Below are 8041 nucleotides of genomic sequence, written 5' to 3' on the forward strand. Positions count from 1 at the left end.
CTCGGAGCGGCTCACATGAGGCCAAGACCAACAACACATCAATAAAAACAACAAGCAATAAGCAAAATAAACAATACAATTAATATAACTCACATATAGACAATAACACACAAGTATTTAAGGTTTTCCCCTGGCATTAAGTCCAGTCGTGTCCGACTCTGGGGGTTGGTGCTCATAGAATCATAGAATCATAGAATCAAAGAGTTGGAAGAGACCTCATGGGCCATCCAGTCCAACCCCCTGCCAAGAAGCATCTCCCTTTCTAAGCCAAAGAGCCAGCGTTGTTCGTAGACACCTCCAAGGTCATGTTGCCGGCATGATTGCATGGAGCACCATTACCGTTCCGCCAGAGCGGTACCTATTGATCTACTCACATTTTGCATGTTTTCGAACTGCTAGGTTGGCAGAAGCTGGGGCTGACAGCGGGAGCTCACTCCGCTCCCCAGATTCGAACCTGCAACCTTTCAGTTAACAAGTCCAACAGCTCAGTGGTTTAACCCACTGCGCCACTGGAGGCTCCGATATTTTAAGATGGGCTAAAAAGAAATATGAAAACTTTAGGGATGGACACATCCTACTCCGCGGCTGCATGTGGCCCCCTGAATATTGATATAGTCCCCGGCCCCAGCAGATTGCTTGGGCTGCCCTTTCCTGGGCAAAATACATGTTGTCATACTCAAGACAGAATACAACCCTTTCAATTGGAACACACAATAATGCCCAGTACAATGGAAGGTAAGGAGGGCCAGTGTGATACAGTGGCTTGGGTGTTGGATCAAGATACTGGGGGTGCATCTTATTTATTTATTTTTATCAGAATATATAATTAACTGTTTTTCCAAAAATAAAAAAACCTACATCTAAGTCGTGAAAGTACACAATATTTTTAAATGAATTGGAAATTAATTGTGTGTACATGTAGGTGTGTGTGTATGCAGCTTATTGACGGACTGATGTCGAAGCAATGTTCAATGAGATTTGTTCAAACTGCTTTTAAGCCCACCATTTTAAGCCCAAATCTATATAAATAAAAATGTAATGTTCAATTGTGGGATTAACATAACTCAAAAACCACTGGACGAATTGACACCAAATTGGGACGCAAGATATCAACTAACCCAAGGAGTGACCATCACTTAAAAAATGATTTTGTCATTTGGGAGTTGTAGTTGTTGGGATTTATAGTTCACCTACAATCAAAGAGCATTCTGAACTCCACCAACAATGGAATTGAACCAAACGTGGCACACAAGACCCTCGTGACCAACAAAAAATACTAGAAGGGTTTGGTGGGCATTGACCTTGAGTTTGGGAGTTGTAGTACACCTACATTCAGAGAGCACTGTGGACTCAAACAATGATGGATCTGGCCCAAACTTGGCATGAATATTCCATATGCCCAAATATAAACACAGACGGAGTTTGGGGGAAACAGATCTTGACATTTGAGAGTTTTAGTTACTGGGATTTATAGTTCACCAACAATCAAAGAGCATTCTGAAACCCATGAACAACGGAATTGGGGCAAACTTCCCACACAGAACACCCACAACCAACAGAAAATACTCAAGGCCATCCAATCCAACTCCTATCATCAGGGTAAGAAAACGTAATCAAAGCCCTTCTGAAAAGAGCCATCCAGCCATAGATATAGATAAATATATATGATTCACACACAGAGAGATACAGTATCATAGATTTGAAAGGGACCCCTGAAGATGGACAGTTATATGTTGCATGTTCCAGAGTAGGCAAACCAAACAATCTCCACATCAACACTGACAAAGAAACAAGAAACACTGATTACCTACAGGCATAAATAAATTACATATATTAGAAACCAACACGTTCTCTTTACTTTATTTTCCAGATCACCAGACTGGGCCACAGCAACACGTGGCAGGGGATGGCATATATATATATATATATATATATATATATATATATATATATATATATATATGGCATGCCATCCCCTGCCACGTGTTGCTGTGCCACGTGTTGCTGTTGCTGTGTTTGATGGATTAACATAACTCAAAAACCACTGGACAAATTGACACCAAATTTGGACACAAGACACCTAACAACCCAATGTATGTCCTTCACTCAAAAAAATTGATTTTGTCATTTGGGAGTTATAGTTGCTGGGATTTACAGTTCACCTACAAGCATTCTGAACCCCACCAACAATAGAATTGGGCCAAACCTCCCACACAGAACCCCCATGTGGGCCACAGCAACGCGTGGCAGGGGACGGCTAGTATCTACATAAATAAAAATGTAATGTTTGTTTGTGGGATTAACATAACTCAAAAACCACTGGACGAATTGACACCAAATTTGGACACAAGACACCTATCGGGCCAACGAGTGACCGTCACTCATGAAAACACAGTGGAAGAGATTTAAAAAGCCAAAAAAATAAAAATTACATAACAGCGCATGCACAAAACCACATATATACACATAGACACATGCATACACACACAAAACACATATACACATACTGGGCCACAGCAAAGCGTGGCAGGGGACAGCTAGTGTGTGTGTGTGTGTGTAAAAATTTGGGTTGTTCTTTTGAATCCTAGCATGAGTAGCTTCGTGTCCTTGCTGCCGAGAGAAAGACAGGAACTGTCAGATAAAGAAATACTTCTCGGCCGCTATGCGTAATGTCCAAGTTGGATAATTACGGCTTATCCGCAAAGCTGCAGTGGAAGAAACGACTTTGCTCGGCTGTTTTCCAAAACCAGTCAAACAAGAAAGAGAGAGAGAGCGAGGTACAAAAGTGTGGCTGCAGTGACCTGGTACAAAAACAACTTGGAAAGACCTGAGCCTGGCTCCATTCCAGCTTCACTTCCTTATGGTGAAACACCATTGACCTCTTTCTCTCCCTGCACCAGCCAACACTCCTTGTTCTTTCACCTTTGCAAACTACCCTTCCCCCTACACACACACACACACACACATATAGACAGAAGTTAACATTTCCAGGAACTCTCAGGATTAAAAAAAAAGTACCTTACTTTCCTTAAAACAGCCCCTTTCTATTCTCCCAGGACCTGACTTTCTGAAGCACCACAAATCCAGCCCTCTTTTCTGGGCTTTCCAGACCGCACCGCAATCTGAAACCTAGCATTTAATTCCTCTTTTTGGTCAGGGGGAAAAATAGGTTCTTAAGAAGAGAATCAAATGTTCATCATTTCTTTTTTCCCAGAGCTGGGGGAAATTATTTTTGCCAACTTTGGTTCTCATAATCCCCAACCAGCTAAGAACTGTGGTTGGAAAGTGTTAAGTTTTCCGAAGTTGCTGATTTAATCATTTCATATAATCATAGAGTTGGACTTCATAGGACATCCAGTCCAACCCCATTTGGTCAAGAAGCAGGAAAATTGCATTCAAAGCACCACTGACAACTGGCTGTCCAGTCTCTGTTTAAAAGCCTCCAAAGAAGGAGCCTCCAACACACTCAAGGGACAGAGAGTTCCACTGCTGAACAGCTCTCACAGTTAGGAAGTTCTTCCCAATGTTCAGGTGGAATCTCCTTTCCTGTAGTTTGAAGCCATTGTCACATGTCCAGGGCAGCAAAAAAAAAAAAAAAAAAAAAAAGCTTTCTCCATCTTCCCTATAATAAACTTTATTTATAATAATAAACACGGACACCTATCTCCAACAGACAAGATCTCTTTGTCCCACCCTGGCCATTCCACAGATATATAAACCAAATTTTCCTAGTTCCAACAGACCTCACTACCTCTGAGGAAGCTTGCCATAGATGGAGGCGAAACATCAGGAGAGAATGCCTCTAGAACATGGCCATATAGCCCGAAAAAACCTACAACAACCCAGTGATTCCGGTTATGAAAGCCTTCGACAATCTATATAAATAAATAAAAACGTAATCTTCGTTTGTGGGATTAACAGAACTCAAAAACCACTGGACGGATTGCTGCCAAATTTGGACACGATACACCTAACAACCCAATGTATGTCCTTCACTCAAAAAATTGATTTTGTCATTTGGGAGTTGTAGTTGCTGGGATTTATAGTAAACCTACAATCAAAGAGCATTATGAACTCCACCAATGATGGAATTGAACCAGTCTTGGGACACAGAACTCCCATGACCAACAGAAAATACTACAAGGATTTGGTGGGCATTGACCTTGAGTTTGGGAGTTGTAGTTCACCTACATCCAGAGAGCACTGTGGACTCTAACAATGATGGATCCGTACCAAACTTGGCACGAATATTCAATACGCCCAACTAGGCACACAGATGGAGTTAGGTGGAAATAGACCTTTACATTTGAGAGTTGTAGTTACTGGGATTTATAGTTCACCTAAAATCAAGGAGCATTCTGAATGACAGAATTGGAGTAATCTTCCCACACAGAACCCTCATGACCAAGAAAAAATACTTAAGGCCATCCAATCCAACTCCCTTCACCAGGGCAAGAAAATGTAATCAAAGCCTTCCTGACAAAGAGCCATCCAGCCATAGATATAGATAGATATATATGATTCACACACAGAGATATAGTATCCTAGATTTGAAAGGGACCCCTAAAGAAGGACAATTATATGTCGCATGTTCCAGAGTAGGCAAACCAGACAATCTCCACATCAACATTGACTTAGAAACAACAAAGAATACTGCTTACCCACAAGCATAAAGGGATTACATATATTAGATACCATTACTTTATTTTCCAGATCACCAGACTGGGCCACAGCAACGTGTGGCAGGGGACAGCTAGTTTATAAAAATAAACTCTCACACCTACTTCCAACAGACAAGAGTTCTTTGTCTGTTGGAGGTCATTCCACAGATATATAAACCCTTTTTCCTAGTTCCAACAGACCTCACTACCTCTGAGGATGCTTGCCATAGGTGCAGGCGAAACGTCAGGAGAGAATGCCTCTAGAATGTGGCCATACAGCCCGAAAAAACCTACAACAACCCAGTGATTCCGGCCATGAAAGCCGGAACAATATATACAACAATATATAATAATAAACTTTATTTATACCCCGCCACTATCTCCCCGAAGGGGACTCGGGGCTGCTAACATGAGGCCAAGCCCAAAGATACAATACAGCAAAATAAAGTGCAAAATACAACAACAAAAATTACATCACAATAAAGTACGTACATACAGTGGCAAAATAAAATAAACAAAGCAAAATAGCATAATAGAAAATCGAACACAATGGGCAGGCCAAATGGACAAAATAAAATGATAAAACCCTGGATGAGGTAGGAGTAGAAAAACTGTATTTGAGAAGACGAACAATATGGTTAGGTCTTCAATTTAGGATGGGGGAAAGTGCATTTAATGAGTTCCCCCTTACATATTTATACATGGCTTTCATCATGTCTCCTCTCAGCCTTTTCTTCTTCAGGCTAAACATGCCAAGGTCTTTAAGCCGCTCCTCATAGCGCTTGTTCTCCAAACCCTTGATTCTTTTAGTCGCCCTCCTCTGGACACATTCCAGCTTGTCAACATCTCCCTTCTATTGTGATGCCCAGAATTGGACACAGTATTCCAGTGTAGTATCTGGCAGTGTAGACTCATATAATCCAGTTCGAAGCAGATAATCTGGGATCAGATCTTGAGATATAGGGCAATGTGGATCCCCCAAAATCTCCTCACTCCCCAAAAATCACAATGACTTCTAACCCAATCTCTAAACCAGCAAACAAAACAGACAATCTGGAAAAAACTGACTCAAACTCTTATTATTTACTATTAAGGAAGACAGATCCTCATTGGGAGCCCCTTATCTTTCCAAGGTCATCCTTTTTTGACACACACTTACCTTCTGAAACAATTCCTTTAGTCCTTAGATAAGGTTAGAAAGGGGCGTGTGTGAGTCTCCGAAGCCAAGGCTTCAATCAATCCTGACTTCACACCAAGACGGGAATCGCAATCCTTTCCTGTCTCCCAGCCTCTTCCTTAGGACCTCAGTTGGTGGATGATGGTGCCAATAACACCTTTCCCAGTTTTTCTATCCTTGCCCTTCCTGGTTTTCCAAGGTGTCCCTCCTCCTCTCCTCCCTCCCTCTTTTGCATCATCCCCCACACTTCCTCCCCAGCCAGAATTTCCTTTTATTTTGGACTACAACTGCCAGAATCCCCAACCATTAAGGTCTTTCTTTGGTAACTGCAAATCCCAACATTCTCTCAAGCAGCCCAAGTTGCTGGAATTAAACAAAAACTTTTCTCTAAATCTGGACTCTAATAAAAAGGTGGGATGATCAATAATTGAGGAAGAGGAAGAGCTTAGAGCAGGTATGGGCCAACTTAGGCCTGCCAGGTGTTTTGGACTCCAACTCCCACCATTCCTAACAGCCTCAGGCCCTTTCCTTTTCGGGAAAAGGAAAGGGCCTGAGGCTGTTAGGAATGGTGGGAGTTGGAGTACAAAGGGCCCGAGGCTGTTAGGAATGGTGGGAGTTGGAGTCCAAGGGGCCTGAGGCTGTTAGGAATGGTGGGAGTTGGAGTCCAAGACACCTGAAGGGCTCAAATTGGCACATGCCTGGCTTAGAAGTTTCTTATTTTGACACGGAAAATAAACTCAAGTAGTTACTTCTCTCTGAAATGTATGCTGCTGAATTAAATAGGTTGGTTTGGAAGCTGCCTCTGGACTTTGACTCTCAGAATCCCTGGGTATCTCTGGATGATAGGCACTGTAGCCCCCCCCCCCCCCCCAAAGAGCATTTTCTCAAGCTAGCCTGGAACAATGTATCTTCGAAGGCTTTCATGGCCTGAATCACTGGTTTGCTGTAAGTTTTTCGCTACCTCTAAGGATTTATATATCTAATAATGTCACTTTAATTAGCATTAAATGTCTTTGGAGCTTCAAAGCCTGACTGATTCCTGCCTGGGGGGAAATGCTTTGTTGGGAGGCAGGAAGCAGACAGGCTTTGAAGCTGCAATGCCATTTAATGCTAATCAGGGTGGCCAGTTGCAACACTCACACTTGCCTCCAACAGGCAAGAGTTCTTTCTCCCACCCTGAACACCCTAACACCTCTCAACAAAGGACTCCCCCAGGCAGCAACTAGCCAGACTTTGAAGCTTCAAGACCATTCAATGTTAATGAAGGTGGCCAACTCCAACATTCACAACTGCCTCAAACAGACAAGAGTTTTCTCCCACCCTGGACACCCTAACACCTCTCAACAAAGAGACAGCAACTAGCCAGGCTTTGAAGCTACAAGACCATTCAATGCTAATCAAGGTGGCCAACTCCAACATTCACAACTGCCTCAAACAGACAAAGAGTTCTTTCTCCCACAGATATATGAACCCCATTTTCCTAGCACCCAACAGTGCTCACAACCTCTGAGAATGCCTGCCACAGATGCAGGCGAAACGTCAGGAGAGAATGCTTCCGGAACATGGACATAAAGCTTAGAAAACTCACAGCAACTTAGGCAGGAACACTTTGGGAGTCTGATCTTTTGGGATGGACAGCTGCCAGTCACATGGTGAAATATCCCTCCCGAAGGTCGTAAGAAGGGACCAGTATCCCCCACCACCACCAAAAACCAGTCAAAGACACACATTTGGACTGGGTTGTTGTTGTTGCCCTGTTCCTACCTTCTCCCGCTGCCTTCGCTTGCAATGTCAGCTTCCAAAGGTTCCGCTCCTGCCCTCCTGGTGTTCAAACAAGTTTTACAACCCTTTGCTTGAAGGGGAAAAAAAGAAAGAAACCAAACAAAACTTGTGACATCAGAGCTTGGAAAAAAACAGCAAGGGATGGATGGAGGGAGAGAGAGAGTGAAACCAAGCCAGCCTCCTGCAAAGGAACTAACTGCACCAATAGTCAACAAGGAGTGGAAGAGTGAAACCAAATGGGAATCCTGACTATAATCTCTCCACTGCAGTTTTCTAGCGTTGGAGCAGGAAAAAAACTGGGAAGCTCTCTATTTCTGGGTTGCTGTGACCATGTTCCAGAGGCATTTTCTCCCGCCTTGGACCTTCCACAAATATATAGACCTCACTTGACTAATTTCCAACAGACCTCACAACCTCTGAT

General features: G+C 42.9%; 1 protein-coding gene across 4 annotated transcripts in view; it reads right to left on the reverse strand.

Annotated features, from left to right (window-relative positions):
* LOC137094896 (pleckstrin homology-like domain family B member 3) overlaps positions 1–7790 on the reverse strand; it is a 60663-nt gene extending 52873 nt beyond the window's left edge. Inside the window, exon 1 of one of the 4 annotated variants that reach the window (XM_067460839.1) lies at positions 7603–7790. The gene's annotated coding sequence lies outside the window, so the exon portion shown is untranslated. Of the gene's footprint in view, positions 1–5820; positions 5986–7426; positions 7514–7602 lie in introns of those variants that run through there. The other 3 variants (XM_067460836.1, XM_067460838.1, XM_067460837.1) reach the window with 3 other exon arrangements.
* Between the last annotated feature and the right edge of the window lie 251 nt (positions 7791–8041).

This window comes from Anolis sagrei, chromosome X (genome assembly GCF_037176765.1).
Source record: "Anolis sagrei isolate rAnoSag1 chromosome X, rAnoSag1.mat, whole genome shotgun sequence".
NCBI classification, from domain to species: domain Eukaryota; kingdom Metazoa; phylum Chordata; class Lepidosauria; order Squamata; family Dactyloidae; genus Anolis; species Anolis sagrei.